Source organism: Lynx canadensis, chromosome B4 (assembly GCF_007474595.2).
Source record: "Lynx canadensis isolate LIC74 chromosome B4, mLynCan4.pri.v2, whole genome shotgun sequence".
NCBI lineage: Eukaryota > Metazoa > Chordata > Mammalia > Carnivora > Felidae > Lynx > Lynx canadensis.
Window position 1 is genome coordinate 44,716,834 of NC_044309.1, and position 16,119 is coordinate 44,732,952.

Sequence of the window (16,119 nt, forward strand, 5' to 3'; positions counted from 1 at the left end):
AAATGAAACTCAAGCCCAGAGCAAGTAGGGGTGATACGACCAGCATTAAGCATAGAGAATTCAAAGTACAATAACCACTTGAGGGGCACCTGGGTGGCTAAGTCGGTTGGACAGCCAACTCTTGATTTTGGCTTAGGTCATGTTCTCACCGTTTGTGGGATTGAGCCCTGCATCGGACTCCATATTGGGCTTGAAGCCTGGTTGGGATTTCTATCTTCTTCTCCCTCTCCTTCTTCCCCTCCCGAGCTCTCACTCTCAAAAGAAAAGACAAGAAAAGACAAGAAAAGAAAAAAGAAAAAGGAAAAAAAAAAAGACAAAGAACAATAACCTCTTAAGATGCCTGAATTACCTTAGGGATTTTGGGGTAGAATATCTAGATTCTACTTTGAGATGCTAGCAAACACATGGCAGATAAAATCAAAGAAGGAAAAAATTGAAAACGGCTCTATTCCACACTTGATTTCCTACATTCTTCTCTTTACATCATGAGTCAGCATCTACCAAGGGAACCTAGTATCACGTTCAACTGTTGTTTTTGTTTTGTTTTTTATGTTTTGTTTTGTTTTCTTTTATCAGATCCAATTTGTATCTATACTTGGTCTTACTGCTACTGTCACAGACTGAAAGGCCTATTTTATTTATTTATTTATTTATTTATTTATTTATTTATTTATTATTTTTTTATTTTGTTAACTTTACATCCAAATTAGTTAGCATACAGTGCAATAATGATGTCAGGAGTAGATTCCTCAATGCCCCTTGCCCATTTAGCCCACCACCACCCCACAACCCCTTCAGTAACCCTCTGTTCTCCATATTTAAATGTCTCTTCTGTTTTGTCCCCCTCCCTGTTTTTATATTATTTTTATTTCCCTTCCCTTATGTTCATCTGTTTTGTATCTAAAGTCCTTATATGAGTGAAGTCATATGATTTTTGTCTTTCTCTGACTAATTTCACTTAGCATAATACCCTCCAGTTCCATCCACATAGTTACAAATGGCAAGATTTCATTCTTTTTGATTGCCGAATAATACTCCATTATATATATATACTCCATTATATATATATATATATATATATGTATATATATATATACATCTTCTTTATCCATTCACCCATTGATGGACATTTGGGCTCTTTCCATACTTTGGCTATTGTTGATAGTGCTACTATAAACATGGGGGTGCGTGTGTCCCTTCGAAAACAGCACACCTGTAACCCTTGGATAAATGCCTAGTAGTGCAACTGCTGGGTCATAAGGTAGTTCTATTTTTAGTTTTTTGAGGAACCTCCATACTGTTTTCCAGAGTGGCTGCACCAGCTTGCATTCCCACTGAAAGGCCTATTTTAAATAATTGGCATAATAACTTGCCTGAAAGCATTACACCTACCATTTTTAAATGCCAATCAGAACATACACATCTGCCTTTGTACCCAAGAAAATATCCTTTATTATCATTAATTATTTTTATCAATCATTATTCTCAGCCTATTAAGATAATGCAAAGATATCCAAGATGAAGATCAGAGCTATATCATTGTCAGAGTGGAGGCAAGCAGCCAGGGTTCAAAGACCCAATTCCAACTATTAATTAGTTGATGAATCTTCCTAATCTTCAGTTTCCCCATCTATAAAATGGGTATTATTTTATAATAATACAGTAATACAATAATATAATAAAACACAGGATTATTACAATGGTAAAACGAGAAAATATAAGTGGGTCCGCAAGAGTTAGCAAAGGAAACAGAAACATCTCTGAGTATCGAAAGCGAAGGTAATTTCATTCAGGGAATTAAGACAGTGGCGAATATGCTCAGAAACCAGCCAGGAATCAATAAGAAAACTCAGAGTTTAACACTACCTGGAAGCCACTACCACCGGTAAACTAGGGACAAAAGAAGGTGGTGGCTGGGTCATTTGGCGGAAGCGAGAAGCACAGACGAGGTGTCCAACCAGAGGTAGAAAAACATAAATGTAATGTAGCTGTGGCTAGAGGTGCAACTTCAAGGAGAGAAGGCTTAAAACCACCCTGCCTCCTCCCTTTCTCCTATCCCCCATCTTCCTATCAACATCCCCTCTTGACAAACCCCACCTTGAATCCTGGAGCCCGGTTGTACAAAGCGCATCTTACGTACCTTCTCAGATTCTCAGCCTCAGCTTCGGACGTCTCTCAGGGTCTTAGCCCCTACTTTTACACGGTTGCCCCTGCAATGATCACCTCTAAGTGAGGCCTATAGGTCTCCACTGTCTGAAGTCAACAATTGAACTGTCTAGCTCTGAATGCCATTTCCAGGCTCTGATAAGCACCACACCACAGGATATAAGAGCTGGCTTCACCAGCAGCTGTATGTACCACGAGTGCAGGTTGCTTGTTTTTGCTTGGGATGAACTACAATCAATGATAGATGAGATGGAAAGGAACTGACACATAAATTCTCTCTCCACTCCTCCCTTCCGTGGACTGTTTACACATACGATGTTCTGTGCAGCTCTAGATGTGGCCCCTCATAATTCAGAAATCTGCATTCCATTGATAAATTCTATCAACACTCCCTATACAAAATGGCAGTGGAAAGGAAAGAAAAAAATATACAATTGCTTATCACATAGGCATGACAAAAATAGCTACCAACATCTTCATTTCTGTAATAGGTCATGAAGCCATAGTTGATAGTTACCACTTTCTACCCCCACCACTCATTCATTTTCCTTATGAGGCTAATGCCTCAACTAGTTGGGATTCTTTATCTAGTGTAATGGCCCCTCTCAACTCTTCCTCTCCTATTCTACATACAAGTTTTATTTGATTGGACTGTCTCCATTATGTCCTCCTTTACCTTGGACTCTCTGGGTTATTGCACTAATAAAATTGCCCATTAACTAATCCTGCCATAGCAGATACTCTAGGGATTTAGGACTCAGCTGCACTGAGGAACATCCCCATCACAGATGCCCCGTCTCTGTGCAACTCCTCCATCTTATGCCTTCTTCACGATTTAGTTTAGGAGGTCATTTGTGAGACTTAGCCCCTTAGCTTCAGACAACGGTCAATGACCAGGCTTCTTGACCTGACCTTGACTTTATCTCTTTCCCTTATATAAAAAACATTGTCGTTTACATCTTCTAGACATCCAGTATCTATTCACGGTAGAGAGGATCTGCTTTCTATGTTCATCTGATGGTTATATATTGATGTGGGAAACAAAGGCAGAAAATAATGTAGATAAAATTAAATGTCCTTATGACCTGCAGCCTATTAACAAATAGGAAAAATAGGCCATCCCTAATGAAGGGGACACTGACTCTCTCACTCTTCCTTCTTCTCATAGATGTCGGAGTTTCTCTCTCATTCATTTCCTGGATTAATGGCTAAAATTGGAGTTAACTATGGTTAATCTACCTCAGGATGGGGACTTTAAAGAATATTCCCAAGCAGCTGCCAAAACTCCCTTTGTTTCAGGGAAATTCCCTATCTTCTCCGGCCCAACACAGACTGCGTATTTCCACTTTGGTGGGGAAAACAAAAACAAAAACATGGTGGCTGCTCATCAGCCCAGCTGATGAGGTTTCGAACCAGGAACTTTCTTTCTCTGCCTTCCAACAGGACCTCACCTCTTCTGCCTCCACCTGCCTCTCCTCCTGTTTCTGTGCCGCTTTGAGTGCAGCCTGTATATACCATCATCAGTGTCTCCAGCATCCTGGGGTCCTCCTCCTACCTTCACTGTCAAGAAGCAAAGAGCGCCCTGTTAAGTTTGTTGGTTTAATTAAGATAGACATGCCTCTAGAGTTATCAGCATTAAATATGAAACGTATTCTATCTAGGTTTGCTGAAGGTCAAATAAGCTCACGTTCTCTCTGCTGTCATTTAGCAGCCAAAAGGTGACTTAAAATGATGGTTAATTTTGTCTGTCTCGACCTTTTCATGGGTAACTGTTATGATAGCTCTCACTTTGGTAACCTGGAACTTTAAAGTTTTGCTTGCATGATAAATGGGATTGAATCCATTGGACATATAAGTCTTTCTCAACTGAGATAAAATGCTAAAGCATTGATTGCTCAACGTAGGTTTGTGCTTTGACTTCTTATTGCAGAGAAACTAAGAATACTTGGGTCTATTGGAACACATGTTTTGTACTTAACTGATTCATGAATTTACCATCTAAAGAATTCTGGGGTAACATTTTACAATTGGCTACTACTTAGTTTTCACTGGAGACTAAGGTTTCTAAGAGTTAAAATTCTGCTAAATGTAATTAAGACTAATGGAAATAAGAGAAGGAATTCTGAATTTAAAAAGTTGTTGCAGGGGCACCTGGGTGGCTCAGTCTGTGAAGCATTCAACTCTTGATTTTGGCTCAGGTCATGATCTCGAGATTCATGGGATCTAGCCTGACATCAGGCTCTGCACTGACAGCACGGAGGCTTTTTGGGATTCTCTTTCTCCCTCTCTCTCTGCCCCTCCCCCTGCTCTCTCTCTCTCTCTCTCAATAAATAAATAAGCTTTAAAAAATTTTTAAGTTGTTGCAGAAGGTTTATGAAGGGAAATCTTTGGAAAGGAATTTTATATGTGGTCAGGCAGACTAAAGTTGAAATGAATGGATTTTTAAAGCATACTGATATAAGATTGAAATTTTACTTTTCTTTCTGTTTAAAAAAATAAAGGTTTTCTGAAATTGTTGGTATGCTCTTGATAAGAAAATATAAACAAAGTTTTTTTTTTTCTCTTTTATCTACCTGGAAAACCAAAGCTTATGTTTTGTCTCTATCAGGTCTTTGATTACTTAATTAACACTTTTCAATATTAAAGGAACTAAGTTTTGCTAACAACTATATAACCTTACATGTTTACCCTTGGAATCTCTTATTGCTACCTTGGTTAAATAAATAATCAAGTTTTATAATGATCTGTAATCCTATTTAGACATGTGTTTTATAACTTTCTGAGATTATTAAACAAACTTCTCAAGATTTAAATTGTAGATGAAATCTTTTTGACCAATTAGGCTTATTTGTTTGGTATGTTAAGTTACTCTGGTGGGGCATCTGGGTGGCTCAGTCAGTTAAGTGTCCAACTATGGCTCAGGTCATGATCTCAGAGTTCATGTGTTCAAGTCCCAGGTCAGGCTCTGTACTGACAGCTCAGATTCTGAAATCTGAATCAGCTTCAGATTCTGTGTCTCCCTCTCAATCTGCCCCTCCCCAACTTGTGCTCTGTCTCTCTCTCTCTCAAAAATAAATATTCAAAAATATTTTTTTAATTACTCTGGAAGCTCTGTTAAACAAATAATAAGGCTTACATTTGGATAAATGGTATAACTATTCTAAGGATATGCTACGCAATTCCTAACATTTTAATATGTTCTGGTATAAGGTCATCACTTGATATTCTGATTATTGAAGTGTTGTGTGTCACAGAAGTAACCAGATTTCCTTGCCAGCTACATTATAATGAAACCTCATCAGATCTTTAACCATGTCCACTTTTGAGTCTTTTGTTATTTATACTAATTGTTCTTATTCTCTTACAAAACGTATTTCATCTTCAAGAAGATTTACAAGAAGGGCATTTAGAACAAATACAGGTACTATATCTTTAAGATCATAAAACTGAAATAGGTAAAAATTTTCAGAACTCACTAAAAAGCTATTTTCAAACCCTTGAGAAGTAAGGGAGATGATTCATTTTCAGAAGTGCCAAACAAAAGCTGTGCTGTCTAGTTAACAGTACATTTACAACCTATTGGAAATATGTATGAACTCCCCACCACAATGGAGTCCCAAACCCTCAGACACTTCACTTCCTGGTTCTTCTTCCTCTCTCCATTTCTCGGGCTTATTTTCCTGGGCTTTGCAATGAGCATGTGCCAAAGAACAGGGGGAAGAGGGACCGAAAGTCTCTGGGTCACCTCAGGGGATGTACGTTTGCTCCAGCCAGACTATTTTTTGCCTTACGTGGGCATAGGCAGTATCCAGGTAAGGCTATAACCTCTGTAGTACTCAGCCAATGAGGAACCAGGAGAGGGACTTGCATGCTAGAAACTAAATTGTCTGCTGTAACTGCCCCAAGTGTGCCTGTCCATCAGACACCCACTCTTACAAGAATTTTAATTAAAGCCTCGCTTCACTGTGCTGCGAGTCTCTGCATCCCTCCTTTCATTGGGTCGATGGGCTTATTCCTCACAAACTGAACAAAATTAGTAACATGGGACTAAATGAACTGAAGATGATTATAGTTTTTGGAACTCTTGCTTGAAATACTGCTGGTTCTCTAATGTTTGCTTTTCCAGATTAAAGAAACTTTAAGATACCCATGATATACAGAAGTAAGATAAAATACTCCTTTGTGAACAAATTGAAGCATTTGACTTTTCTCTCTACCTGAACCCTCTGAAATTCAGAAACTCTCAAAGTATTCTTTCTTTCATGACAATCATAGTTATTTGCATAAATCCAGTAAGATTCCATTCTCCTTACGGGCGCCTGGGCAGCTCAGTCGGTTAAGTGTCCGACTTCGGCTCAGGTCATGATCTCATGGCTCGTGGGTTGGAGCCCCACGTTGGGCTCCGTGCTGATGGCTCAGAGCCTGGAGCCTGCTTCAGATTCTGTCTCCCTCTCTCTCTCTGCCCCTCCCCTGCTTGTGCTCTCTCTCTCTCTCTCTGTCTCTCTGTCTGTCTGTCTGTCTCTCCCTCTCTCAAAAATAAATAAACTTAAAAAATTATTTAAAAAATAAAAAGATTCCACTCTCCTTGTAATAGGACACCATTGGAAACACCCGTTATCTTACCAAGCCTCTGACTAGAATGTCATATCTGAAAGAGATATGTATAGACACAGATATGAGCAGACAGCGTTAAGAAACTAAGGTTGACTTTATGAAGCAGGAAGCCAATAAAGCCCCTTGGAAATGTTGGTCTGATACCTTGCTTACAGAGTTCCCAGCAGCCTTATCAGATGAATAAAGAATGTCAATTCCTGGCAGATGGCAAGAGCCGCAGGATATTTGGGGGATGTTGAGAAGAGGAATTCACCCCAATCTACAGGTATTGCAGGCATATATGATGGCAAGCACTTGTCTTGGCTTCTGGCCTGGAGAAACTTCTAAAAGTTCAATCAAGATTCCTTATAAAAAGTTCCAGGGGCGCCTGGGTGGCGCAGTCGGTTAAATGTCCGACTTCAGCCAGGTCACGATCTCGCGGTCCGTGAGTTCGAGCCCCGCGTCAGGCTCTGGGCTGATGGCTTGGAGCCTGGAGCCTGTTTCCGATTCTGTGTCTCCCTCTCTCTCTGCCCCTCCCCCGTTCATGCTCTCTCTCTGTCCCAAAAATAAAAAATAAAAAACGTTGAAAAAAAATTGAAAAAAAAAAGTTCCAGCAAAGCAAATTTTTAAAGATCTATATAAACAGTCACTATTGTTTCTGAGTTTATGTAAATAATTAGGCCAAGTCTGTTAATACTGGACTTGTTTTACAAACGAGTTAATCTTGATTGGCTATCTTTAGAAATGAGGGTTATGATAGAGAAAATTATGTTTCAAGGACACATCTTTGTAGATAAGATTTAAGCACTTGAGACTTAAGACACTGGGTTTCTAATTTGCTCCAACCATTAACCTAGATTTTTTTTTTTTGCTTCCATAAATGTGCCTCTTCTTAATTACCTGATTGCTTGCTAAACCAAACAGAATATATGGTAACTAACACCACTTGTTATTTAATTAAGGCCTTAAATGTCTCTCAAAATGGCATGCAATGTTTTAACGGCTGCACAAGGTGAAACACGCTAGCATAAAAACAGAATGTTGGGGATATATTGCAGATAACACAAAACAGTAGCAGGATTGCTAAAAGATATAAATATTCTCATCTGCACTTTAAATGATCCCTCTTTCCTTTAGTTGGTTACATGGTTGGTTACATTGGTTACATGCCTGGACGGGAGGAAAATTTTGGTCATCAAAGGTCTTTTATTCAGACCTCTCTTTCTCATAATAACATTAAGCTTACTTTGTTGTCTTTTCTGATGTCTGATTTTCTGGTGCCAAGACTCCACTGCCATAACTTCCAGCTGACAAACGATCCTTTCTCCTCCAGGAGGTTCATATATGTTGTCTACCTTGGGCTGGATGTCTCTGCCTTTGGTAAATCCTATATATAAAGTTCCCCAATTGACCAATGTTGACTCATAAGGAGGGACATCTGTACGCCCCTATTCAGTAGAAAGAATTTACAGAAGACCTTCCCCCCTCAGCAACCCTAAAGATTTAAGGGTCAAAACTGTTCAGAGGGAATGATATAGGGAGCGAAGGCAGAAAGAGATGTAGATAAAATTAAATCTCCTTATAACCTGCAGCCCATTGACAAATACTTGAGGCAGGCAGAGTGTGACATTCTTTCAGGAACTCCCAACTGTCTTAATGATAATGCTTTGCTAGAAGTAAAAACATCCTTAGCTTGACAACAGCTAGGACTCCAGGATCCAGTGAGTCTTATTTAACAAATGAAAGTCCTTTTGGAAACTTCCCCTTATCTTTACTGCCCCCAACTCCCAAGTATATAATCAGTCCTTCCTCGCAATCTCAGTGCAGCTCTTTCTGCCGATGGTCCTGTACCCCTGCTTTAATTAAGCCACCTTTTTGCACTGAAGACGTCTCAAGAATTCCTTCTTGGCTGTCGGCTCCAAACCCCAACATTTTCTACATCACATATTGTCTCAGCCTTTGAGTCTGGAGTTCTCTCTTGTCCAACAAGAGAGCAGATGCAGAATTAAATGTGAGAGAGGCTAATGTCCGGGAGGAGACAAGAGCCCTGTTTGTAGGAGCATTTGCTCCGTTTTTATTAGGATCCAAAGGCTTACAAACATGATGGATGTGCAACAAGAGACAATGAAATGGTGAACATTAATTCATGTGTGTGAGAGAAAGGGGGTTTCAAAGATATGCGGTGTTAGGGGTTTGGGTCAATACAAAACAAAATCGCAGCATCAAGCAGGTGCCCCATCTGATTATCTTAGCTTGCCTAGGGGATAAGACAGATAGAGCATGCTACCTCAGGGTCCACAAGGCACCTTTCTTTTGCTAATTGCTCTGCCCTGGGCAATTTCACCCTGCTGCGGAGGTCTATAACCCTGTTTACTTGTTTACCTATTCTGGACCTTCCTTCCTCTGAAAGCAGCTTTCTGTTTTCCTACTATGTTGGGGGCACTTCCACCTTACTTATCTAATCTTGGATGTTTTCATCCTGTGGCTTCCTATTCCTATGCCTTTGTTCTATACGGAGGCGCTTTTGCCCTGTTTACCTAATCTTGGACGCTTTCATCCTAAGCCTTTGTTAATCCATTGGTGCAAGCTCAGGGAATTCCTCAACTTATTCCCCACAACATATTCTTTGTATTTCTGCATTCTATAGGTTTTTCGTACATAATTTTCAATCATTCATGATTAAAATTAACCCTCCTAAATCACCTGATAAGTCAATGGTAGCAGTACAAACAACTATAAATTTTGTGGAGAAGGGATTGGAATTCTCATTTCCAAAGCAGGTATAAGACAACATGAAGCCAGCTGTTCCTGTATCTCCTCTCTAAGTACGGTTTGGATCCTAATGAAAGGATCAAAGATAATATAGAATTCCCCTCTCTCTTATATTGTAAACATGATAGCCTTTCTCACTGGCTAATTATATATTTACTTATTTAGAGAAGGCTTATTTTGTGTGAACCAAATCCTGGTTGCAAACTCCCCTGGATGGCTACAACCGTGCCTTTCATTAGCCCAGGGTTGTTGGAAAACAGAACCTGAGGCAAGCATTATGTGAAAACACCTAATGGAGGAAGGGGTGAAATCCAAAGAAAGCAAGCCTGAGAGGCAAAAGGAAAGGGAAATGAGTCAGGGAAGAAGGAAAATGGAATCACACGATGGTACACTTTCAGACTGGCCATAGCTTCACAGAAAAAAAACAACAACAGGTTTTTACTCATGCATATGGAACATCTCTGAAGAGCCCTTACACAAACATTGCATCTCTAAACAGTCCTTCACATTGGGTGGAAGAGGCTAGCAATTCATCAGCTGCTTCTTTCCTGTCTCCTGTCTTTTTCTGTGGAAATTTGTCATATAAGATCTTATATTCTTGCATTTCTGGATTGTGTTAACTGAACCCTTTGGACAACTTCTGGATATCCATAGCCTCTGAGGGATCTGGTCAATCTGGACATTGGATCTGCTTTAGATCATGCCAAGATGGACACGATGGAGGCCATGCCAAAGTCTAGTTACTATACAGGTTACTGGTCTTATATTTTATATTTTATTATATATTATATAATATTTTATAAAATATTATATTAATATTAATATTAATATAATTAATATAAACAACCTAGGTGTAGGTTGTTTGAAAAACAAAATCAATAAATTAAAAAACCTCTAACCGGATTTGTGAGGAAAAAAAGAGAAAGGGCTCAAATACATAAAATTACAAATAAGAGAGGAGAAATAACACCCAACACCACAGAAATACAAACAATTAGAAGAGAATATTACAAAAAACTCTATGTCCACAAATGGACAACCTAGAGAAAATGGAAAAATACCTAGAAATGTATAAAACCACCAAAACTTAAACAGGAAGAAATAGAAAACTTGAACGGAGCAAGAACCAGCAAAGAAATTGAGTCAGTAATCAAAACACTCCCAACAAACAGAAGTCCAAGACCAGGTGGCTTCACAGGCAAACTCTACCAAACATTTAAGGCAAAATTAATATTTATTCTTCTTAAATTATCCCAAAAATAGAAAAGGAAGGAAAACTTCCAAATTTATGCTATGAGACCAGCATCATCCTGATACCAAAACCAGACAAAGCCACCACTAAAAAACAGGTCAATATCCCTGTTGAAGAAACATGCAAAAATTCTCAACAAAACACTAGCATACCGAATTCAATAGTACATGTTACAAAATCCTTCAACTTTGAATTAGCACTGTTGTATTCTTTGGGTAAATACCTACTGGTGTAATTGTTGGATCATAGGGTAGTTCTGTTTTTAACCTTTTTGAGGAACCTCCATGCTGTATTCCAGAGTGGCTGCACCAACTTGCATTCCCACCAACAGTACAAAGGGGTCCCCTTTTCTCCACATCCTCGCCAACACCTGCTATTTCTTGTGTGTTGTTGATGTTAGCCATTCTGACAGGTGTGAGGTAATATCTCATTTTAGTTTTCATTTGTATTTTCCTAATGATCAGTCATGTTGAGGATCTTTTCATGAGTCTGTTGGCCATTTGTATGTCTTCTGTGGGAGAATGTCTATTCATGCTTTCTGTCCAATTTTAAACTGGATAATTCATTTTGGGGGTGTTGAGTTATAGAAGTTCTTTAAGTATTTTGGATACAAACCTTTATCAGATATGTCATTTGCAAATATCGCTCCCATTCCATAGATTGTCTTTTAGTTTTGTTGATTGTTTCCTTCGCTGTGTAGAAACTTTTTATTTTTATATAGTCTCAATAATATTTATTGAAAGGGATACATGCATCCTGATGTTTATAGCAACAGTATATACAATAGCCAAATTATGGAAACAGTCCAAGTGTCCATATTGGACAAGTGGAATATTACTCAGCCATAAAAAGAATGAAATCTTACCATTTGAAATGACATGGCTGGAGCTACAGAGTATTATGCTAAGTGAAATATATCAGTCAGAGAAAGACAAATACTGTATTTCACATATGGTAAAATCATATGTGGAATTTAAGAAACAAAAAAACATTTGAGCAAAGGGAAAAAAGAGAGAGAGGCAAACCAAGAAACAGACTCTTTTTTTTTTTAAGGAAGTTTATTTTCTTTTTTTTTTTTAATGTTTATTTGAGAGACAGAACATGAGCAGGGGAGGGGCAGAGAGAGAGGCAGACACAGAATCCAAAGCAGGCTCCAAGCTCTGAGCCGTTGGCACAGAGCCTGACACAGGGCTCAAACTCATGAACTGTGAGATCATGACTTGAGTAAAGTCAGTCGCCTAACCGACTGAGCCACCCAGTCGCCCTGAAACAGACTCTTAATTAGAGAGAACAAAACTGATGGTTACTAGAACAGAGGTCGGTGGGGAATGGATCAAATAGGTGATTGGGATTAAGGAGGGCACTTGCTGTAATGAGCACTGAGTGGTGTATGGAAGTGTGAATCACTATATTGTACACCTGGAAAAAAAGACATGCATTTAAGTCTTTAAAAAAATCATTCACTGGGGCACTTGGGTGGCTCAGTTCGTTAAGTGTCCAACTTTGGCTCAGGTCATGATCTTGCGGTTGGTGACAGCTCAAAGCCCGGAGTCTACTTCAGATTCTGTGTCTCCCTCCCTCTCAGCCCCTCCCCTGCTCACACTCTGTTTCTCTCTCAAAAATTAATAAACATTTAAAAAAATCATTCACCATGATCAAGTATTCCTGGGATGCAAGGGCGGTTCAATATTCACAAATCAATCAGTGTGATACATCACATCAATAAGACAAAGGATAAGAATCATATGATCATTTCAATGGATGCAGAAAAAGCATTTGACAAAATACAACACCTATTCATGATGAAAACCTCAACATAGGTTTAGAGGGAACATACCTCAACATAAGAAAGGCCATTTATGAAAAACCAGCACCTATCATCATGTTTAATGGGAAAAGCTGAGATCTTTTCCCCTAAGCTCAGGAACAAGACAAGGATGTCCACAATCACCACTTTTATTCAACATAGTACTGGAAGTCCTAGCCACAGCAATCAGACAATGAGGAGAAATAAAAGGCTTCCAAATTGGCAAGGAAGAAGTAAAATTCATTTTGTGCAGGTGACATGACACTATGTATAGAAAACCCAAAAGACTCCACCAAAAAACTGCTAGGACTGATCAACGAATTCAATACAGGTCCATGCTCCAAATCAATGTACAGAAATCTATTGTTCTTCTATACACCAATAATGAAACAGAAGAAAGAGATACTAAAAAAACAATCCCATTTATAATTGCACCCAAAATAACAAGATACCTAGGAATCAACCTAACCAAAGAGACGAAAGACCCATAGATGAAAACTATAAAACATTGATGAAAGAAATTCAAGACAACACAAAGAAATGGAAAAGACATTCCATTCTCATGGATTATAAGAACAAATATTGGTAAACTACCTATACTACTCAAAACAATCTACACATTTAATGTAATCCCTATCAAAATAACACTAGCATTTACCACAGAACTAGAACAGTCAGTCCTAAAATTTGTATGGAACCACAAAAGATCGCGAATAGCCAAAGTAATCTTGAAGAAGAAAAGCAAAACTGGAGGCCATCACAATCCCGGACTTTAACCTGTATTACAAAGCTGTAATCATCAAGACGGTATGGTAGTGGCACAAAAACAGACACATAGAGCAATACAACAGAATAGAAAATCTGGAAATAAACCCACAATTATATGGTCTATTAATCTTCAACAAAGCAGCAAAGAATATCCAGTGGCAAAAGACAGTCTCTTCAACAAATGATGTTGGGAAAACTGGACAGCAACATACAAAAGAATGAAACTGGATCACTTTCTTACACCATACACAAAAATAAATTCAAAATGGATGAAAAACCTAAATGTGAGACATGAAACCATAAAAATCCCAGAGAACACAGGCAGTAACTTCTCTGACATCAGCCATACCATATTTTCTCTAGAAAGGTCTCCTGATGGAAGGGAAATGAAAGCAAAAATGAACTACTGGGACCTTGTCAAAATAAAAAGTTTCTACACAGAGAAGGAAACAATCAACAAAACTAAGGGCAAACTACAGAATGGGAGATGATATTTGCAAATGGCATATCTGATAAAGGTTTGTATCCAAAATACTTAAAGAACTTCTATAACTCAACACCCCCAAAATGAATTATCCAGTTTAAAATTGGACAGAAAGCATGAATAGACATTTTCCCACAGAAGACATACAAATGGCCAACAGACTCATGAAAAGATCCTCAACATGACTGATCATCAGGAAAATACAAATGAAAACTAAAATGAGATATTACCTCACACCTGTCAGAATGGCTAACATCTACAACACACAAGAAATAGCAGGTGTTGGTGAGGATGTGGAGAAAAGGGAACCCGTTTGCGCTGTTGGTGGGCATGCAAGTTGGTGCAGCCACTCTGGAATACATCATGGAAGTTCCTCAAAAAGGAACTACCCTACGACCCAGCAATTGCACTCCTGGGTATTTACCCAAAGAGTACAAGAACACTAATCCAAAGGCGTACACACACCTCTATGTTTATAGCAACATTATTTACAATAGCTAAATTATGGAAGCAGCTCAAGTGTCCATTGACTGATGAATGGAAAGATAAGAGTTGAGATGATGATGATGATAGATAATAGATAGATAGATGACAGATGCATAGATAGATAGATAGATAGATAATAGATAATAGGTAGGTAGATAGGTAGGTAGATAGATAGATAGATAGATAATGGAATACTACTTTCACAGCCATAAAAAAAGAATGAAATCTTGCTATTTGCAATGGTTCGGATGGAGCTAGAGTGCATCATGCTAAGCAAAATAATAACAGTCAGAGAAAGACCAAAACCATATGATTTCACTCATATGTGGAATTTAAGAAACAAAACAAAAATGCAAAGGGAAAATATGAGGGAGGGAGAGATAAATAAAGAAAGAGCCTCTTAATGATAGAGAAGAAACTGATTAGCAGGGGGAAGGAAGGTGCGGGAATGGGTTAAATAAGTGATGGGGATTAAGGAGTTCACATCTTGTGAGGAGCACAGAGTGTTGTACAGAAGTGTTGCATTACTATATTATATACCTGAAACTAATGCAACACTATATGTAAACTAATGAGAATTAAAATAAAAACAACAATAATAATAAGCCTCAACCCTTTCTCACACCCAAAAATTAACTTGAAATGAGTACAGACTAAACATATAAATCAAAACTATAAAGCTTCTAGCAGAAAACATTGGAGAAAAATCTCTGTGACTTTAACGTAGGCAAAGATTTCTTAGATAAGGCATAAAAAGCACCAAAAAAGAAAAAAAAAAAAAAACCACATTAGGCTTCATCGAAAATGTAAGACTTTTGCTTCCGGGAAGACACCACTAAGAAAATGAAAAAGAAGAGGGGCCCCTGGGTGGCTCAGTCGGTTGAGCATCCCACTTCGGCTCAGGTCATGATCTCACGGTTTGTGGGTTCGTCCCCACATCAGGCTCTGTGCTGACAGCTCAGAGCCTGGAGCCTGCTTTAGATTGTGTCTCCTTCTCTCTCTCTCTCTCTCTCTCTCTGCCCCTCCCCCACTCGCATTCTGTCTCTCTCTCTCTCAAAAATAAACATTAAAAAAAAAATGAAAAGAGAAGACAGAGAGAAAGTATTGCAATACATATATCTAACAAATAATCTGTATACAAATTACATAAAGAGTACTCATAACTCCAACTTAAAACAAGACTTAACGGACACTTCAATGGGCTAAAAACTAAACAGACACTTCACAAAAGAAGATCTACAAATGGCCAAAAAAACGCATGAGAAGATGCTCAATGTTATTAGTCTTCAGGGAAATGCAAATTAAAGAATACAGTGAGATACCATTACACATCTACCATAATGGCTAAATTTTATTTTTTTTTAACGTTTATTTATTTTGGGGACAGAGAGAGACAGAGCATGAACGGGGGAGGGGCAGAGAGAGAGGGAGACACAGAATCGGAAACAGGCTCCAGGCTCCGAGCAGTCAGCCCAGAGCCCGACGCGGGGCTCGAACTCACGGAGCGCGAGATCGTGACGTGAGCTGAAGTCGGACGCCCAACCGACTGAGCCACCCAGGCGCCCCATAATGGCTAAAATTTTAAAAGACTTATAGTATCAAGTACTGGCAATGATCTGGAGCAACTGGGACTCTCATATGTTGCTACTGGGAAAGTAAAATGTTTCAACCACACTGGAAAACAAACTAGAAGTTTCTTATGAAATTAAACATGCACTTACCATAGGACTCAACTATCAAACTCCTAGGTATTTAATAATTTTAAAAAATGATCTCAAAATTGGGGTGCCT